At 38.4% G+C, this 9270-nt stretch overlaps 1 pseudogene; it reads left to right on the top strand.

The window, feature by feature from the left end:
* The window catches only part of LOC109394942 (translationally-controlled tumor protein pseudogene), a 12118-nt pseudogene extending 7998 nt beyond the window's left edge, over positions 1 to 4120 (top strand).
* Positions 4121 to 9270: the final 5150 nt, after the last annotated feature.

Below are 9270 nucleotides of genomic sequence, written 5' to 3'. Positions count from 1 at the left end.
TAGACTGAAGAACAAAACGACAGCAACTTGTCTGTTCCCCTTCCCCCAATTCCCCAGCGCTGTTCTCATCCCCCCAATTCCCCAATAAAAATCTTAAAAAAAATTATTATAAAAAAGTATAATTTACTTTTTAAGGGCTATTTAAAACAAATTTCACTGAACTTTCTAATTTGTTTATTTGCTACCTGAGGGTCAGGAACTTGGGCAATTAATATGAGGAGATCATTCAGCTCTATCTTAAAATACATATCCAGAAGCAGACCACTTCTCACTGCCATTGTAACTATCCTGGACCAAGCCTCCATTATCTCTCTTGCTTAGATTATTGAAATAGCCTTCTAACTGGATTATCAAATTTAGTTCTTGTCTCCTTTTCAATTTATTCACTTAATACAGCATCCCAAAAGGATACTTAAAAGTTAATAACACAAAACACTTCTATTCAAACTCTTCAATGGCTTTCCATCTCACTAGAGTAAAAGTCAAAGTATTTAAAGGGCTGAAAGATCCTACTTGATCTGGCCCATGGGTGTCTCTTTGATCACTTCTCCTGTGGTTTCCCTCACTACGAATTCTGAAAATCAAGTTTGCAAACTTGCCATCATATGCTTAAATTAGCAGCACAGTACAAACAGGTCGGTAAAGTTTTATAACCTTGGTATATCAGTGTCTCATAGTTGTGTTCGTATCAACTTGTGGTGGTGTCTTGCTGAGTGGCATTCATTATTGTTGTTGCATGTTTTTGTGTGCTGTAGCAAGAATGTCTAAGCTTGAATTAGAGCAATGAACAAACATCAAATTTCTTGTTAAACTTGGCAAGAGTGGAAATGAAATCAGGGACATGTTAGTTCAAGTTTATGGGGATAATGCCATGAAGAAAATGGAAGTGTACAAATGAGTTTAGTGTTTTTCTGAGGGGAGAGAGTGTGTTATTGATGAAGAGAGGTCAGGGTGGCCAGTAACAAGCAGAATTGATGAAAACATTGCAAAAATTTGTTGAATTGTGTGTCAAAATCATCAGCTGACTGTGAGAAGCATAGCAGATCAAGTAAACATTGATAGAGACACAGGAAAATCTTAACTGAAAATCTTGGCATGAGAACGGTGTGTGGAAAAATGGTCCCGAAGGAGCTCACCAATGAACAAAAGCAAAGAAAGTCGAAGTTTGTCAAGACCTTTTGGAGAGGCAAGACGATATTTTGGGCCATGTTATCACTGGTCATGAGACATGGTGTACCAATACAACCCTGAAACAAAGCATCAAAGTGCACAATGGAAGTCATCCAATTATCCACAACCAAAAAAGTTTGTCAGTCCAAATCAAGACTCAAAATGATGTTGTTAACCTTCCTCTGATATCAGAGGGATTATTCATTGTGAATTTGTACCAACTGTTAACCAAGTTTACTATTGGGAAGTGCTAAAAAGGTTGCATGAAAAAGTTAGACGAAAACGACCTGAACTTTCACCAACAATTCATGGCTCTTGCATCACTACAATGCACCAGTTCACACAGCACTTTCTGTGAGAGAGTTTTTAGCTAGTAAAAAAATAACTGTATTGGAACACCCTCTGTACTCACCTGATCTGGCCCCCAATGACTTCTTTCTTTACCCAAAGATAAAGGAAATATTGAAAGAAGACATGTTGATGACATTCAGAACATCAAGTGTAATATGATGACAGCTCTGATGGCCCTTCTAGAAAGAGTTCCAAAATTGCTTTGAAGGGTGGACTAGGTGCTGGCATCAGTGCAATGCTTCCAAAGGGAAGTACTTAAAAGGTGGCCGTAGTGATATTCAGCAATGAGGTGTATAGCACTTTTTCTAGGATGAGGTCACGAACATAGCTGTCAGACCTCATACACTCTTTCCTCTCTGCCACCAGGTCTTCAGTTCTTAGATTACAGCAGGCGTGCCTCAGCCTCAGGACCTTTGTTCTTGGTTTTTCTTTCTCTCTGCCCAGATCACTTTCCCTCAAAATATTTGCGTGACTGGTTTCTTTATCTCTTTTAGTTTTTACTGAAATGTTAGCAGCTAAGTAAGTCTTTCTCTGATGACCCTGCTTTAGGATTGCCTCTTTCCCCCACCCATCCCCATACCCTATCCATCCTTCCCTGCTTTATTTTTCTCCATAACACTATGTTCTTTTACTTACTATCCCTCTTCTAGATTTGAATATGAGCTCCCTTTTATTCATTTCATTTGCTCCTGTTTCATTCATTGCTAATTATCCAGCAACTAGAACAGTGCCTGACACATTGAAGTCAATAAATAGTTGTGCTATGAAAGAATGAGTTTATCAATAATCTTTATTGTATGTCTACAAAATACCAGGAATAGATTCTATCCTATACCTATTCCTTAATAGCTGCTTATGTTAGAGAAAGTCACTTAATTTGGGGGCCTATTTTTTGCCATTTGCATAATGATGATGATAATATCAGTTCAATTAATCAATTCAATAAAAAATATATTGAGCAAATACTAGGCCTGGGTTGTTAGAGGTTGTGGCTTATTTAGTTATTGGATGTGAGTCTTGAAGAATGGTTAGGATTTTGAGTAGAGGTGGATTACAGATGGAGTGAACAATATAAAAGAAAAAAGGACAATGAAATGGATAGCAATATGAAACAAGAGCGAGTTTCATTCAAAAGAAACAGCCAAGGCCGGCCAAGTGGCTCAGTTGGTTAAGAGCTCGCTCAAGAGTGCGAGCTCTGAGCAGCAGTGGTTCTATTCCTGGCCTGAGCTGAGTTGCTGCTGAGCTGCCAACAGGTGGCAGGATGGCTCAGCTAAAAAAACAAACAAACAACAACAACAAAAGAAACAGCCAATAGATTAGAAGGGGAAAGTCACAATACATTTCAAGAAGGCATATACCGTCTCAGAAAAGCATAGAAGACAATATATTTGTAATAGCTAGGAGTCTGTCAATAAGAAGTCTCAAAACACTCAAAACACTTTAAGCCAAAAAAAGAGAGGAGAATTTAATACAACATTATTGTCTCATTATTAATACAACAAAAATGGGTTTGCGGTTATGAACAACTTGAACTCAATTTTGAGCACTGCCTGGCCTCCTTCTACTTCCCTCCTCTGACTTCTCTTTATTGAGTTGGCTTTATTTTTCTTTCTTATTGCTCACAGTTTATTCTTGTCTTCAATCCATGTGCCAACCCTGGAAAAATTATTTAAGAGATTACTAAAGAGATATCTTTTAAGCACTTGGAAAAAAGTAAGAGTTGACTGGATGACAAAAATGGGTTCACAGAGAAAAGTCATGCCAAATTCATTACACTTCATTTTTTTTTGGACAAGGTTATTAAATTGTAATATCAGAAAAATACTTTAGAGCATTAAAGTCTTACATGATCTATAAATACGCCATATTTAGTTTGATGTGTTAGGCATTTTCATGATCTGGCTACTGACCTACCTCACCAGTCTCATCTGCTCCTCCCACAACTCCCCTTGTACACTGAATGTATTATCTCCCCCATTAAACCCAGCCCCCCAACCAGTCCACCCCTAGGCCCTACTGCTGGGGCTGCATCATCCTGGCTCCAAACTCCCAGCTCCTGATAAGCCAGTGCCACCATCATCATCTCCTTCCAGCCTCAATCCTAATCATCTTCTGGGACCTCATCAGCCATGATGAGACATTCTCCAACATCTACAAGATCCGGGAGATCACGGAGGAGCTGTGCCTGGAGGTGGAGGGGAAGATGGTCAGTAGGACAAAGGGTCACACTGATGACTCGCTTATTGGAGGAATTGCTCTGCTGAGGACCCACAGGGCCAAAGTACAGAAAGCACAGTAATCACATGAACCATCATTTGCAGGAAACAAGCTTCATAAAAGAAGCCTATAAGAAGTATATCAAAAACTACATGAAATCCATCAAAGGGAAACTTGAAGAACAGAGACCAGAATGACTAAAACCTTTTATGACAGGGGCTGCCCAACAAATCAAGCACAACCTTGCTAATATCAAAAACTACCAGTTCTTTATTGATGAAAACATGAATTCGGATGGCATGGTTCCTTTGCTGGACATGAGGACGGTATAACCCCATATATGTTTTTCTTTAAGAATGGTTTAGAAATGGAAAATTGTTAACCAAATTGGCGGTTTGGATCTATCACTGTTGTCATCATAACTGGCTGCTGCTTTTCATCCACACATCAGGACTAGGACAAATGGGACTGATGTTATCTTGAGCTCTTCATTTATTTTGACCATGATTTATTTGGAGCAGAGGCATTGTTTTAAAGAAAAACATGTCATGTAGATTGTCTAAGAATAAAATGCATTCACACATTTGAGAGAATGCCTCTTTGTTTAATATATATTTAAATCCATCTGATGTAGTGTTCCTGGAGAAGCAAGAGCCTGGTTGTAGACAACTGCTATAAAGCATAAGACTGTCTTCAGATAACGTCTAAAGTGAAAACTACTCTGAGAATGGAATATAAAAAACAAGGATCATAAATCTTAATTCTGAGTTGAAGTACAGGGAAAGGCCATGCTCACAGAACAGCCAATATTTGAAGTGGATTCCTTAGACATTTCACCTAAAAACAGAAGTAGTTAACTCTGGAAGAGATCACCAAAAGAATAAAATGAGACTCATATAGTTGGAAGCAAAAAAACAAAACAAAACAACAACAACAAAAAATGAAAAAAGAAAAGAAAGAAAAGAATATGTGTAGGTCTATGCAATAACAGTAAATGTAGGAAGGTCTTTAGTTGAGGGCTATAAGGTCTGGACCTAGACATGTGCTTGCTATTCAACATTCCCATCAGTAATTCAGATGGAGAAAAAGGAGGAATGTTTATTATATCTCCAACAAAGTTCAAAGAGACATATGTGGAATGACAATGTAAGGTATCAAAAAGACCTTGACAGGATATATAGATGAAAAGCAATCAAGATGAAATTTAACAAAAATGAATATAAATCTCTGCATTAAGTTTCAAAATCAACAGTAACAAAGGAGACATGATTTGACGCTATTTAAGAAATCAAAAGAGCCTGAGAGTAAACCTGTATGTCAGTTAATTGCTTTCATTCGCAGTCCTATGTATTTTATTTTCACATTTAAAAACATTCTTAGTAGTGATCTAACACTAGGTTGCCAATGGAATTCATGAATAAAATCAATAAGAATTCCTTACCAGCAGAGTCCACTTTAAAAACAAACAAACAAAAAAACAGCCTTACTGAGATATAGTTCACATACCATCAAATTCACCCCTTTAAAGTGTAAAATTTGCCTCTTTAAAGTGTAAAATTCAGTAGTTTTTGTATATTAACAGTTATTAAACCATCTCCATAATCGAGTTTTAGAACATTCTCATCATCCCAAAAAGAACATTTATACTCCTTAGCAGTTATTCCTCATTCCCCTTACTCCCATTGCTTGGCAATCACTAATATACTTTTTGTCTTTATAGACTTGCCTATTTTGGTCATTTCATACAGAGGAAATGATGCAATATGTGATTTTCTGTGACTGGCTTTTTAGCATAATATTTTCAAGTTTATCCATTTTGTAAAATACAGTAGTACTTCATTCCTCTTTCAGGCCAAATAATATTCTATTGTATGTGTATACTGTATTTGTTTATCTATTCATCAGTTGATGAACATTTGTGTTGTTTGCATTTTTGACCATTATGAATAATACTGCTATAAACATTACAGATGTATGTTTGTGTAGATATATGTTTTCATTTCTGTTGGGCAAATACCTAGGAGCAGAATTGCTGGATAATAGGGTAACTCTATATTTAAATCTCTGAGGAACTGCCTAATTGTTTCCAAAGTGGCTGCATCACTTTATAATCCCAATAGCAATGTATAAGGGTTCCAATTTCTCCATCTCCTCTCCAACACTTGCTATTGTCTGCCTTTTTTATTATGGCTTTCATAGTGGGTGTGAAGTAGTATTTTATAGTTTTGATTTGCATTTACCTAATGACTAAAGATGCTGAGCACATTTTCATGTGCTTATTGACCTACTGTATATCCTTTTAGGAGAATCATCTATTCAAACTCGTTGCCTATCTTTTAATTGGGTTATTTGTCTATTATTGAATTGCAAATGTTCTTTACATAACCTGAAGTCCTTTATCATACATGTGATTTGCAAACATTTTTTCCCAATCTGTGGGTTGTCTTTTTATTTTTACTGACTTTCTTGACTGTAAAATTAACTTGAGCCATTAAACAATGTTGCTAACATAGCATTCAACTGTATTAATAACATTATAGAATCCAGATCAAAATACATTTCTTCTCTATTAGGTGGTCACTCTGGAACGTTGAAATCAGTTCAGAGCACAACTGTGTCGAAGGCATACATAAAAAATAAATAAATAAAAATTTCCAGAATTGAGCCAAGGTCTGAAAACCACTCCATATTTCTTATGAGGAACAGGATAGAAAGCAGAGCATGTTTAGCACAGAATAAAGATTCTCCAGTTGCTAAAGGATACTTATGTACTTCTCTGAAAAACAAAAGGAAAATAAATGAGTGCCAAAGAAAGAGAAACACTTTGGGATCTATATAATGAAGGAATTACAACAGTCACACAAAGCCAAATACCCATAAAGTATTTAATAAATATTACTGATGTCTGGTCAAGATGGAGGCGTAGGTAAATGCTGTGCTTGCATTCTCTTACAACCATGTCAGAACTACAGCTAAACTACAGACCATCTTTGGGAATTGCCTGAAGTCTGCCTGAACAGAAGTTCTATAACTAAGGACATACAGAAGAACTTGCCTTGAGACTGGAAGGAGGGGCAGAGATGAGGAAGATAAGCTAGCCCAGGGGTCAGCAAACTGCGGCTCGCGAGCCACATAAAGCTCTTTGGGTACGTACATGTGGCTCTGAAGTAAAATTGAAAATGAAAATAAAACTATCATAGTTTCATTTATAAAAATTTTAAAGCATATTATTCACATAATGGTGATTTCATTTGTGTTATGGCTCGCGAATAATTTTTATTTATTTTTATTTTTAATTTTTTTTAATTTTTAAATTGTTTTGAGGGACAGGATTGGCTCTTCTATCTCAAAAGTTTGCCGACCCCTAAGCTAGTCCTATACCCATATGTGGTGGTTAAAAATTGGGAGGGATATCTTGGCTGTGGAGGTTCCCCCTGAGGAACAAGGGGTTCCAGCCACACACCAGGCTCCCCAGGCCAGAGTTCCAGTACCAGAAAGAGATGTCCCCGTAACTTCTGGCTATGGAAACCAGTGGAGATTATGGCTGAGTGAGACAGAGGGCTGCTGCTATCACTGGCATTCCTCTTAAAGGGCTCACACACGGACTTATTCACTGCTGTACTCATTTTCTCTGAGTTCCAGTGCTGGGGTAGCAGCTTGAAAGGCTCCAGGGACATATGGGCAGGAACTGCATTGTCTGGCCTCAGGGCAAGGGCTGCTGGGGCAGCTTTTCCCAAACAGTAGTGCTAGCAGAAGGCATATTTTTTATATTGAGCCCTTGCCACTCCCAGCATGCAGCCACCATATCTGAATCTTCACCAATTTGGCTAACACCAGTCATTTTGCCCTGGTGATTCCTGGTGATTCCTTGAGACCCCACACCACCCAACTTTTGGGCACACCCAAACCACTTCCTGTGGTTTTTCTGTACAAATAGCCTGTCTTTTTGTCTTATGCTGAGGACTTTCCTAAAAATCTCTCAAAGGTTCACAAACCCCAAACAAGCATCACCTGGCCTTGGCATGCCCTGTACCTCTTGCTGAGCAGTCCCAAGCCTGGCACTAGTGGCAGCTGGCCTCGGTTCACAGCTTGGCTATTCCCAGGCACCTCAAAGCAGAGTGAAGGTGAAAGACATCTACAGATGGCTTTGTGGCTCACGTCAGTTGGCTCTGGGCAGGGTACAGGCAGAGGCTGAATTTGGCCTGTGGCGGGGCCCCTCTGAGGAGGCCCCAAGGCCAGCTTTCCAGTGGCTGGCTTCAAACTGCATATCAGAGTACCACCAGGCCACCCCCATAGACAATGCACCCAAAGGGCAGACTGAGCAGGCACCAGAGCCCTGTTAAAGTGAACCCTGCTCTATAGAGTCAGCACCTGCACAACAGCTCCTCCACTGTAGTCTGGCCAGTTTTCACAACCAATCAGCCCAAGGATCAATCCCTCCCATTGACATGCAAATGGAAACTAAGTCTCAACTACAACAGGAGGGCACAGACAACCCACACAATAGACACACCTGCAACACCCAGCTCAGGAAGATTGAGCTACTGGGCCTCACAGGACACATAATACATATGGCCACTCTATTAAGACCAGGAGGACCAACAGATCTACTTAATACATAGAAGGGAACACATGGAGGTAACCAAAATGGGGAGACAAAGAAACATGTCCAAAATGAAAGAACAGAACAAACCTCCTGAAAAAGAACTAAACAAAATGAAGGCAAGCAATCTACCAGATGCAGAATTCAAAACACTGGTTTTAAGGATGCTCAATGATCTCAGGGAGAACTTTAAGAAAGAGGTAGGAAACATAAAAACAGAGATAGAAAAAAAAATTACTCAGAAATGAAGAATACAATAACCAAAATAAAGAATACATTAGAGGAAATCAACAGTAGATTAGATGAAGCAGAGGTGTGAATCAGCAATTTGGAAACTAAGGTAGCAGAAAACACCCAATCAGAACTGCAAAAAGAAAAAAGAATGAAAAAAAAATGAGGATAATTTAAGGGGCTTCTGAGACAATATCAAGCAAACTAACATTTGCCTTATAGGTATACCAGAAGGAGAAGAGAGAGAGCAAGGAATGAAAACATATTTGAAGAAATAATGATGGAAAACTTGGCAAAGGAAATACATATACAAGCCCAGAAGCACAGAGAGTCCCAAACAAGATGAACTCAAAAAGGTCTATGCCAAGACACATCATAATTAAAACGCCAAAGCTTAAAGATAAAAATTCTTAAAAGCAGCAAGAGAAAGGCAGTTAGTTACCTACAAGGGAGCTCCCATGTGACTGTCAGTTGATTTCTTAACAGAAACTTTGCAGGCCAGAAGGGATTGGCAGGAAATATTCAAAGTAATAAAAAACCAGGCCCTACAACCAAGATTACTCTACCCAGCAAAGCTACATTTAAAATTGAAAGAGAGATAAAGAGCTTCCCAGACAAGAAAAAGCTAAAGGAGTTTATCACCACCAAAGCAGTATTACAAAAAATAATAAAAGGACTTTTTTAAGAAGAAGAAAAAA

This window comes from Hipposideros armiger, unplaced genomic scaffold, assembly GCF_001890085.2.
Source record: "Hipposideros armiger isolate ML-2016 unplaced genomic scaffold, ASM189008v1 scaffold_446, whole genome shotgun sequence".
NCBI classification, from domain to species: domain Eukaryota; kingdom Metazoa; phylum Chordata; class Mammalia; order Chiroptera; family Hipposideridae; genus Hipposideros; species Hipposideros armiger.
This window is presented reverse-complemented; position numbering and strand designations above follow the sequence as displayed.